Source organism: Phyllostomus discolor, chromosome 15, assembly GCF_004126475.2.
Source record: "Phyllostomus discolor isolate MPI-MPIP mPhyDis1 chromosome 15, mPhyDis1.pri.v3, whole genome shotgun sequence".
NCBI lineage: Eukaryota > Metazoa > Chordata > Mammalia > Chiroptera > Phyllostomidae > Phyllostomus > Phyllostomus discolor.
The window spans coordinates 9,653,355-9,665,393 of NC_040917.2; positions in this window are offsets into that span (position 1 = coordinate 9,653,355).

The window sequence follows — 12,039 nt, forward strand, 5'->3', positions numbered from 1 at the left end:
GAGACCAAGTCCATCCAATTCCAAAGCCCGTGTTCTTTCCCGCTCTCATCACTGTGATTCTTCGGGTAGAAAAAGGTCTTTGCCAACCTAAGCAAGTGTGAAAAAGAAAAGCTCATAAAGTTATTCATTTGTTTGCTTGCTGATATAATGCCTTTTTATAAAGTTCTGTGATGCATACAAAAATACATACTCTTCAAAAATTACTAAACATTTACCACGTGGCAGACACATGCAGAATTTTTGCCTGCACTGTTGCATTTTATCTGTGCTGACCCTGCACAGTAGGTAGTAGTGTTATCTACATCTTTCTGGATGAAAAACTGGGAGTAAGAGTGACTTTAAGTAATTTGCACAATGTGTTACAGCTAGGAAGTGGCAAAGCTAGAACCCCAGTCAGGTGTGAGTCCTTAAGCTCTAGCTGAGGAGTCAAGGTAAAAGGAAAACATGACTAAAATATTATAGCCTGACTATCCTCTATGATTATATCCCATATTGTCATGAGTGGAAGCCAAGAATGAGTCCAAACTATTCAATGTTCCTAGTAGACAAAGCAATAGATAGAAAGATGATAGATAGATAGATAGACAGATAGATAGACAAATAGATAGTACTAATTATAAGAGTGACGACATTCTTAAGATAGAAACAAATTTAGGATAGCCCGATTTTTCTGATACTGAGAGTTCTGCCTACAAGTCTTTGTAAAGACAATAATCCTGTGTGATGTCCTAGATAATGTCCCGACAACATCTTCATGACAGACACAATGAGGAGTGTCTAACTCAGACCCTTACAATGCACGTACTTCATTGCATTCAGCATAAAACCCACAGAACATGTGCGTTTAGGAGCTCTGTGTGAAGATAAAACAATGCCATCTAGTCCACAGCTTTCAGAAGAACTGGTCAGAAGCAAGAGGGGGTGTGTGTGTGCGTGCACAGGGATTGCACTTCCCGCAGGGAATGCTCCGTAGGCATTTGAATAAGGCTATGCAGGAGTCTGAGCATTGCTCTCACAGATGAATCTGGAGTACAGAAAGTCTACGCTGCTGATTAAAGACAGAGCCCCACAGAGAGACGAGGATTAAAATTAAGGAACTAAGAAAGATTTACCTGGATGGACGGTCACCCTACCTACATGGAACAATTTGGTTTTGATCCATATTAACTCACAAATATTATTTTTAAATATTAATGAGTCAAATTCTATAAAAATCACTTTAGGAACGATACGTGAAATACACATGCCTATGCCAATGCTATTTTGTGTTCCCTCAATTGTTTTGAAAGTAAACAGTGATTCTGTTTAATTCTAAATTTAAAAAAAAAACACTTAATAAGCTAATAAGCCTGTGTCTGCACTCAGACAGACAGAAGCAAATGAGGCAGCTCCCCTTAAAGCTTCGCTCCGTTCCTGCGTACGAGATTGTCGAAAGACTTCGCTCTCTTCTTTACGGTGGAAATAAAGCGCCTTATAAATGAAGGTTTTATTAGGTGTTGAAAGGAAGCGAGGAGAATAAAAAGAACGTGAGATGAGGTGGCATTGGTGGAGCAGACGTATTAGTGAAACGTGCACCAAAATATATGAAGATGTCAAATGAAATACGGCGATGTCAGCCAGCACGCAGCTTCACATAGAGAACACAGGATTCAGATGTTTCTATTTAAGTCAGGGATAAAATAAAGCACTAATATGCCTACTGCCATGAAGTAAAGAATGTACGATTTGGCTTATCAAAAGGTATTCCTGGAAGATGGAGGAATAGGTGGTCACACCGTACCTCCTCATACAACCAAGATTAGAAAACCAATAATTTACAACAATAATTTACTGTCAGAATAACACCCAGATCCGGCAGAGGATTTATCTGAATGGAAGTCGGGCAGCCAAGAAGCTGAAGTAGACGCGTTCATCCGGACTGGTAGGAGAAGACGAGCCGGTGGGCGCGGGGCTGGCTCGGGTCGGCGGCGCCGGAGGTCGGGGGAAGGTTTGGCGCGAAATCGGCGCAAAAGCCTTCGGCGCGCAAGAAGGCAGCGGTGATCCCTGAGTACGCAAGCTGCGGCTGGCAGACCCAGAGGGGCAGCGATTGTGGACCAGGGCAGAACTCGCGGCCCGGAAGCCCAGAAAAGGGTCTGAGTCCGGGGGAACGGAACTACCGCCATTGTTTTCTCCCGCCCCGCCCCGCCCCCACATATAACGCCACAATCTAGCGACCGGGGTGCCTAGCCCCGGTGAGCACCTAAGGCTCCGCCCCCCCACCGTAACAGGAGCAACCAGACCGGAAAAAAAAAAAAAAAAAGGAGGGGGGGGGGCGGGGGGGGGGGGCCAGGTTTTCAACAGAGCAAATCAGTTCCCCAGGACTCATCCTTTTGAGCGACCAAGAATTAGCCAATCTATCAGATGCGCAGTTCAAAACACTGGTGATCAGAAAGCTCACGGAACTGGTGGATTTTGGACGAAATCTAGATGAAAGAATACAGAGTACCATAAAACAGATGCAGGAAGACTCGCGGAGGAGAGCCAATAGTGAAAGGAAGGAATATGAGTCTCAAAACAATACAGTGGACCAGAAGGAAGATAGAATCAACCAAGCAGGAAAGCAGGATGAAATAAGAATTCAAAAAATTGAGGAAAAGATTAAGAGCATCCAAGACACCTTTAAACGTTCCAATATCCGAATTATAGGGGTACCAGAATCGGAAGGGGAAAAGCAACAGATTGAACACGTATTTGAACAAATAATAAAGGAGAACTTCCCCAATCTGGCAAAGGGGACAGTCTTCCAAGAAATCCAAGAAGCTCAGAGAGCCCCAAAGAAGTTGGACCCAAGAAGAAACACACCAAGGCACATCATAATTACATTAGCCAAGGTAAAAACAAAGGAGAGAATCCTAGAAGCAGCAAGAGGTAAGGGGACAGTCACCTACAAAGGAGTTCCCATCAGACTGTCAGCTGATTTCTCCAAAGAGACCTTACAGGCAAGAAGGGGCTGGAAAGAAATATTCCAAGTCATGAAAGACAAGGACCTACATCCCAGATTGCTCTATCCAGCAAAGCTCTCATTTAGAATGGAAGGGCAGATAAAGTGCTTCTCAGATAAGGTCAAGTTAAAGGAGTTCATCATCACCAAGCCCTTATTTTATGAAATGCTAAAGGGACTTATCTAAGAAAAGAAGATAAAGAAAAGACATCTATAGTAAAAGGACAGCAAACTCACAAATATCAACAACCACACCTAAAGCAAAACCAAAAGAAACTAAGTAAACAATTAGAACAGGAACAGAACCACAGAAATGGAGGGCACATGGAGGGTTAGCAGCAGGAGGGTGGGAGGAGGAGAGAGGGGGAAAAGGTATAGAGAATAAGTAGCATAGAATGTAGGTTGAAAATAGATAGGGGGAGGGCAAGAATAGTATGGGAAATATAGAAACTAAAGGACTCATAAATATGACACATGGACATGAACTAAAGGGGGAAATGTGGGTGGGAGGGGGTACAGGGTGGAGGGGAGAGAAGGGGGGAAATGGGACAACTGTAATAGCATAATCAATAAAATATATTTAAAAATTAAAAAAAAAAGGTATTCCTGGATTTCAACATAAAACTATTAAATTTTCGTGTGAATTATCTGTGACAGTGTTTGCTCGAGAAATGGTTTCCATGATACAGATGGAGAAAGGGTGGCTCAGATCCCAGGGCGCTGTGACAGTGCAGTGTGTTGAGTGCAAATCGCAATGAGGAAAAAAACGGGATGATGATGACTGAAAAGGACTAACGTCTTTATAAAACTAATTACAGAAACCAGGAAAAGTTCGCTCAAGAAAAATGTGGACCTGTCTCAACTTTTAAAAGACACTTCTAGCCTGGTCAGGTAGCTCCGTTGGTGAAAGCATGGTCCCCATACACCAAGGTTGTGGGTTCAATCTCTAGTCAAGGCACATGTAAGGAGCACAAATAAGTAGAATAATGGCCCTGGCTGGTGTGGCTCAGTGGATTGAGTGCCAGCCTGCAAACTTCAGGATCCCTGGTTCAATTCCCAGTCAGAGCACATGCCTGGGTTGCAGGCCAGGCCCCCAGTTGGGGTGTGTGAGAGGCAACCACAAATTGATGTTTCTCTCCCTTTCTCTCTCCCTTCCCCTTTCTAAAACTAAATAAAATCTTTTTTAAAACTAACAAATTCACTGCCAACATTTAATAAATAAGTGGAACAACAAATCGATGTTTCTCTCCTTTCCTCTCTCTCCAAAATCAATATAAAAAATTTTTAAATGCTTTACTGCTGTGACATAGGGTAAAGAAATTCTATACTGACATTTAAGTTAGAATGCTGATTTTAAATGAACTGCTCAATTTCAGTATCAAAAGAATTAAAATAATTTGGTCACTATCACTTTTCCTTTTTCTTACAGCCTCACTCACATATGCCTTTGAAACCATGGCTGGAGGGTACCTATGGCCCGTGGCCTTGCTGGAGCGTAAGCTCCACGAGGCAGACTTGTCTCTCTGTCCTTCACTGTGGTACCCTGAGCACCCGGAAGCATATGGCACGTCACTGCTGTTCAACAAGTATTTGTTAAAAGAGTGAATGAAGGGTCACTGGTTCGATTCCCAGTCAGAGCACATGCCTAGGTTGAGGGCCAGGTCCCCAGTCGGGGGCACATGAGAGGCTACCACACAATGCTGTTTCTCTCCCTCTCTTTCTCCCTCCCTTCCCCTCTCTCTAGAAATAAATAAAATCTTTTTAAAAAATGAATGAATGCATTCTTTTGAGAGAATGAATGAATATCACTTAGATGCAGAGGTTAATAGTCCCCAAAACTGGGTAATAAATTTACCTTCTGGGTAAGAGTAAACAAATAAAGCTAATAATAAGATATACTAAAAGACCATAGCTATTTGTAGAAATAATGCCTCTATAGGTGACAATGAGGACATTTGGGGCTCCTAAGTTAAGATCAAGGCACGGGGCACAGCGGCAGGAAATGGTATACAGACATGCCTGCAACCACAAAAATGGAAGACTAATTTTTACGTCACTTTTATATTTTTATAAATTGTCAATACATATTTTTATATTTATGCATATTTATAAATATACAAACACTATATTTATATTTTAAATATAACTTTCATATTTTATGAGTTTTTTATATTTTTATACAATTTTAATACTTTTGTATTTTTACATGAAAAAAATGATGTTAACTGAATGGGATCTGGAAAATAGGGGACCAGAGATTATGACTGCCAATTTCTCAAATTGCCTTACTAGTAAGAAAGTAGACAGCATGAGGGCAGAGACATTTTTCTGTTTGGTTGAGTAGGTAGGTGTAGGGATGGGTGGATGGGTGGGTGGGTGGATGGGTGGGTGGATGGATGGGTGAGTGGGTGGGTGGGTGGGTGGATGGGTGAGTGGGTGGGTGGATGGATGGGTGAGTGGGTGGATGGGTCAATGAGAGATGGTAAATGGATATATGGGTGGATGCGTGCACGGATGGGTGGATTTATGGATGAAGCAAGGCAGACGTGGACAGACCACCCAATCACTCACTCACGCACGTGCTGAAGAACTTGCCCCTGCCAGTCCAGCCTGACTCGGGCAGGACAGCGAATCTGTGAATGTGTCAAGCAGGAGGCTCCTGGCCCCCGGAACGACACACTCTGTATGGAACGGAGATGGTGGCCGGCCCCCCCGGCTCTGTTCGGTTAATGAACACGTCCGGACCACTTACCCTCACACAGTTCTCAACAGAGATGTCAGGGCTCGTGGATGTTCGCGGGGATAGAAGGCCAGTTGGCTGCGATAAAAAGCAGAAGTAGCCGAGGCCTGAACGGGACGGAGCTGCGTTTCGCTCACACACACACATCTGGCCTGGCTCCCAGAGCTGGCTCTGTGAGGGTCAGCGTGCGTATTCAGGTGGGGTTAAGCTGTGCTGCCGGAGAAACAACGCTGGAATCTCAGCAGCTTCAGGATTCAACAGGTTTCGGTTCTTCCTCTGCTCCTTCCTGGAGTGGCTGGGGTCTGCCTGCTCTCTGGGCAAGCTTCTTTCAAGCAGTGGGCACAGGATCCAGACAAATCCATCTTTTTGTGGAGCACAAGGCCCAGGCGAGGCCCGAGGCCTGGCTGATTCCATTGATAAAGCAACAAAAGCCTTTTTTTTTTTTATTTGGACCATTTGCTACTTACATGGACAGTGAGGCACAGCCCCGGACGTGCCCATTCCCAGTAAGAGAATATCCCCCTCTCTTATTCCAGAAGGATCCAGGTGTGCCCTTGAGACTTCAGTTCACTGCACATGAAGCCTCAGGTGGTGCTGCTCCCTATACCTGCATCTCCACCATCACCTGCCCCAAAGGGGAGGAACAGACACTGGAAGGTTGTGCATATCGTGGCCCGGAAGGAATCCTGTGTCCCAGCTGACCAGGGCTCTGCCTGACTGCCCGGGAAAGCGGGAGCTGGAGGTGCTGGCGAACCCTGATAGGCCTGTCTTAGCAGGTGCAGCACTCTGGGCAGAGGACCCAGGCTTTTCCCCCCAGCCATTGACTGTCTCCAGGATATTTGCCTTGTCTGCATGGCCCACGGTGGCTGCAGCCTAGTCTGCAGGAGGAGCCTATCTCCTTTTCTTTTAAGGGAACAGGCAAGAAGGTGAGCACACGGGTCCAGTTTGCCCCACTAGGAGGGAAGCTAGTAAATGCAGCCTTCGTGGTCAGTGGCCACAAACCATAAAAAAACTCTGTAAGTGGCGTGGACGACAGATACTAGGGGCAGAGCGCAGAGCTGATCCCAGCGGTCTTGGCATCATTCATGGGGTGTTTTCTAGCTAGTCTGGTACCAACTAGAGTGAGAATATTGAAGTTTGTGAACCATTTTTTGCAATTTGCAAATTGCATCTCTCTCTCTCATTGTCTTTCATTCCTACAAGATACTGAGTGAAGACCAAGGTGCAGAGCTGCAGTTAGACATCTGGGTCGGTGAGCGTGGCTTGGTAGACCTTGAACTTTAGCAGGCGATGTGTCTCAGCAGGCGGAGGAGGAGGAGAGAGGCACCGGAGCACTCTGGAGTTAAAGAGTGAAGGCGTGGCCTGGAAAGCCGCAGTGTTAAATGGCGTTTGTCGGCATTTCAAGTGTGGGGGAACCGTGTGGACAGACTCTGTGAAATACCCTTTAGGGCCACGCAGCTCCCTTAACACGAGTCTTGTTCTCACCGGAGATGACGAGCCAGCTTCCCGAGGCCCCTGAAACTGGGTGGAGCTTGGTGCCTTTATCGATACATTAAACGTGGTGGTCACTGTCCACAGTTCTTGTCCCTTGTAACCCCCCGTCAAGTCTGGTGGTCGTGACATTGTGAGTTAGTCTGAGACTGGGCCCGTGGACACAGTGGAGTTTCTGAAACTGCTAAGGGAATGTTGTCGGCGGAACAGGGGGAGGACCCTGTGTCAGAGGCCTGCCTGCCGTGAGCCCTGCCGCTGCAGGTAGCCAGCTGGTGCCCCTCGGCATTTCTGGCACATGTCTAAACGACAGAAGCTTGGCGGCCTTGTGGCTTTAACATACGATGTGACGGCAGAACATGTCCACAGACTATCCGTGGGTGACAGGTGGTGCTACGGAAGTCGCCACGAACCACAGAAAGTGTTAGGGCAAATACACACAGGAACTCTAAATGCCTTTCCCCAGCACCGAAAAATAAGACGCTTCCTGTATTTTCAGTTTAACATCTCTGATTTGAGATTTGTCTATCGGAGAGAAAAAAAAGGAAGCGATCCTTTGCCAAGGTACTAGAATGGAAATATAATAACGAAACTTTACAGAAAGCCCAAATCAGAAATACATTGTAAATATAATCAAAGGTATGTACTGCCCTGCCTTTCAATTTTCTTAAGTAATCTTTTCATGTTCTGAGCAAATTATAGACATAGCTATTCTCAATAAATGTGTAATTTGGATGGAGAAGAGCCCAGAGCTGGCATAAAATCCATCCCTACCAGTTGGTTTTCAGATGTTTCTCAAACAAAAGAGAGCACGGGTAATTTCAGAGCTCGGAGGAAGTGAGCCGTTCCGAAGGGGTAACCAATACAAAGAAGCACCTGCGCGGCCTTCAGACGAACGTCCGGGTGTCATCCACCTCCGGCAGCCGCCCCGAGTCTGATCCCAGCAGAACTGGGTCCACTGCAGAGACCCAGAAAGTCTTCTTCTTCTGTGGTGTGATATCCTTTGTTGCCCCACATCAGGGCTATCCCCTGAGTCTAGTGTCCCAAGGGCAAAGGCCTTCAAAGAGAACAATGGCTAAGGAGGTCAAGGCTTTTCTTAAGTTTCATCACGTATTTTATTAGCACTGGTTCTGTCATAAACCCCACTTCTGATTCTTTCGAGATCAGGGCTCACAAAGAGAAGCGACCAAACCCATCCGAGCCAGTGTGGCTTACTGGTTGGAGCATCGTTCCGATACCAAAGGGTTGCAGGTTCAATTCCCGGTCAGGGCACATGCCTAGGTTGCGGGCTCATCCCTAGTGAGAGTGTGTGTGTGCGCGGACCCCCCACTCCTATCCCAACACAAATGGTCCCTGGTCCCAGCATTGATGCTTCTCTCTCCCCCTCCCTCTCTCATCTCTAGAAAAAGCAAATGAAAACGTCCTCAGGTGAGGGTGAAGAAAAGGAAAAAGAAAAACAGACCAAACCCCATCTCCATGTCATGTGATCTCTCAACAGAAATGTCCTCCTCCTCCTGCCTCTCCATCCCAAGTGAACAGGAGGGATCTCGTCTGATCACCTAGTGACACCTTAAAATGTCAGCATTCCATTTCCATGGAAACCTCCCTGAGAGCCACATCTAATATCATCTTCTTAGCCACCCAATGGTCCTCATCAGGTGCACAGCTGCCCTTCGCCACCCACTTCTCACTTCACCGTGGCGATAACCACTTCCAAGAGGGTCTCTTATGACATTTGTATTTGGAGATAGCACAGGGATGTGTTTGGTTACTTTCGTTAAGGGTCCCATCCAGATTCAAGTACTGCTTGCTTTATCTCTGCAGGCACTTAATCTAGAAAGATCCCTGTGCCTTTTACTTTCTCTCCTGACAGGTCTGGGGAGAGTTTTAGAATGCCCCGAGCTTCCAGTTTTACCAGGCGACTTCCCTGCAAGGCCCCTCCCCCCGCCCCTTGCTCCCTTGCTCCCTCGCTCCCGGAGCGCTGGGCCCAGGGCAGCGCCGCCCACTGACACCCGGTGTGTGGCCCCATTTCTGCTCTTTATCGCTCAGGAGCCACAGTCTTAAAATCTTAAAAACAGGTCAAGTTAATTTGAACATAATTTATGTAACTCCTATGGGAAATCTTCTCATTGCAACACAATCGATATTTGCAAAGTTATTCATGAAACCTTTCACATTGTTTCCTCAGTACTAAGTCTTCAAAACTTGGGACGTGTCTTCTGCTGAGAGCCCACGGCACCTGGGACCCGCTGCACCTCAAGGACCCAGGAACCACGCGGGGCTGGCTGGCGACTGCCACACTGAGCAGCAGAAGTCTAGAGGCTTGATTAGACTGTGGGTAGAAACCCTGGTGATGGCAGGTAAGCAGACCACACCTAGTGGCATAATGTTTACGTTAATGTGGCCAGATCTCTCGGTAATAAAGCTCCCTCCCTGCCCTTTGAACTCAGTCAGTAAGTAATCCTCGGAGTGGTCCTGGGGCACCATGCAACTGTTCTTCTTGGGACAATGGGAAAATCTGAAAGAGACAGGACGTTGGGTGGTTTCATGAAGTTGATTTTTCTTACGTGTGATAGGAGCAGTGTGGCCATGGGGGAGAAAGTCCCCGTTACCAGGAGCGGTGTAAGTCTTCAGGGGTGGAGCGTCATCAACTAGGCAACTTCCTTTCACACACTGGCAAAAATTTTATGTATAAGTAGTAATAGTAATGGTATTAGTATAGTAATAGAATAGTATAGTAATACTATAGTGTGCTACTATAGTGTGCTAATACTATAGTATTAATATATTATGCTAACAGTATTAGTATAGTAATTAGTATAGCAATAGTAATAGTATACTAATAGATTGATGGAGAGCAACTACGTCAAATATTTGTAAGTTTTGGATCTCGGCGCAGAGGGTATGGATGTTTATTGTGTTATATTTTCAATCTTTCCATAATTTTGAAATTTTTTATTATAAAAAGTTAAGGCTATGCTTGTTGCACTTATAAATAGGAGCACTTACTACCTTCCAGGGACCACACTAAAGTCTCACACATTGTCACATGTAGGCCCTAAAACCACCGTGCAAGGTGGGTGCTATAAATGCCCCACTTCTCCTGACAAGGAAACCAAGGAACAGTGGGGGGGGCAATTTGCACAAAGCCGCACAGTTTAGTGAAAGACGAGATTTGAACTGTGTCTGACTCAGAATGCTGGCCGTGAATCACGAAAGCATGTTGCATCCTCAGCACTCGAAGGAAAGAGTCGTAGTTCAGGAAAGTCATTTCTAGGTCTCGATTAGCACAGTCTGTATCCTGAAGACCCAGCAGCAGTGGGATGGAAACGTAGAGAAACCGGAGCCTTGGTCAGGACCCCGACGTGGAGCCCACCCACCGAGACGGCAGCAGAGGCTGCTGACCCCCTCACAGGCCCAGACCGGGGCACCTTCTCACGCCACTGGGGCCTCACCCCCGTTCAGTCGAAGGGCTCCCCTGACCAGGAGGATTTCCTCCAACCCCACACAAGTGAAGGGCCAGCACGAGTCATTGCAAATGCTACTGGCTCTTGAGCAAGGTGGGATTTCAGCTCACTTCTCTCTCACTGGTTATAGAGTAATGATGAAAATAACAGATGCTATTTATTGAACAAGCCACATGCCAGACACTGTTCTAAGTGCTCTTCATAGAAGACCTAACGTGATTCTCCACGCAAATCTGTGCGAGGCGTGGCCTGGAAGGAAAACGAGGCGCAGAGTGTGGGGAGTATGCAGAGCCCGGGCAGCACTGTCCCGGAGCATCCCTCCCGCCAGTGCCCGCAGGATGGGGGGCGCCTTCCCAGGGCTCCGGGACGTGGCAGGGGAGGCCCAGCGGCGAGGTCGGACACCTGTCTTCTCCGTGCTGGTGTTGGGTGAAGCCCTTTCAAATCCATGATCGTGTGGGAGGTGCAGGACCACGCTGCGGCAAGTAACCATCATCTCCATGTCAGGGAAGAAACTGAGACTCGGGGAATTCAGTCACTTCCCTGAGCCCCACAATTAGGAAGTGCTTCCTGCTGTTAAGTTAGTAAATGTTTGCTAAATGAAAGTACAAGTATATAGTTTCCTAAGTTAAACAATAAAAACAGACGCTGTCATACATTCCATAAGCTAGACGTGCTTGTCTGCCAAAGGAGAACGGTGGCCCAGTGCCCCGGGTCCTGTCCCCCCAGAGGCAGCCCTGACACTGAGGGCCAGCTGCAGGCACCTGGCTGGAGGAGGGAGCAAGCCAAGGGAGCCCACAGGAAAGGGGGAGACCCTGGGGCCCCATCTCTGCCTGAGCAGGCACAGGAGGTCCGAGGCAACACCACCTGCCTCCCAGAAATGGTGTGGAACAAAACTCGGGGCAGGTGGGGAGGGGAGGGGTCCACGGGCAGTGACCCTGCTCATGAGCAGGTGACCGAACTGTTCTTCCAGGTAGCCTGGCTGGGTCACATGGCATGGCAGCAGGGGTGGCCTGAGTGGGCCACTGGTCACTTTGGAAAAGCAGGTGAGCAGAAGCCCCTCAGAGCCAGCAGAAAAAGGCACCTGCCCCAGTGGGTGCAAAGAGAGCCAGGTCAGGGGGCAGGCCCCACCTTGTGCCCCAGCCACTGCTGTGGCAGTACACACAGCAACCCGGACTTAGGCGGGCAGTTGGGGAGTCTGCATGAGACACCACTGCACCCCCTCCAGAGCCTCGGCGTCTCGCCTCTCATCACAGCTCCGTGTCGTCCTAACAGGCAGGATGTGTTTGGAGGGCGATGGGGAGCCCACTTTGGGGAGGCCCTTCCTGTCCACTTTGGAGGGCTGTGATGGACTGCACTCAGAGCCC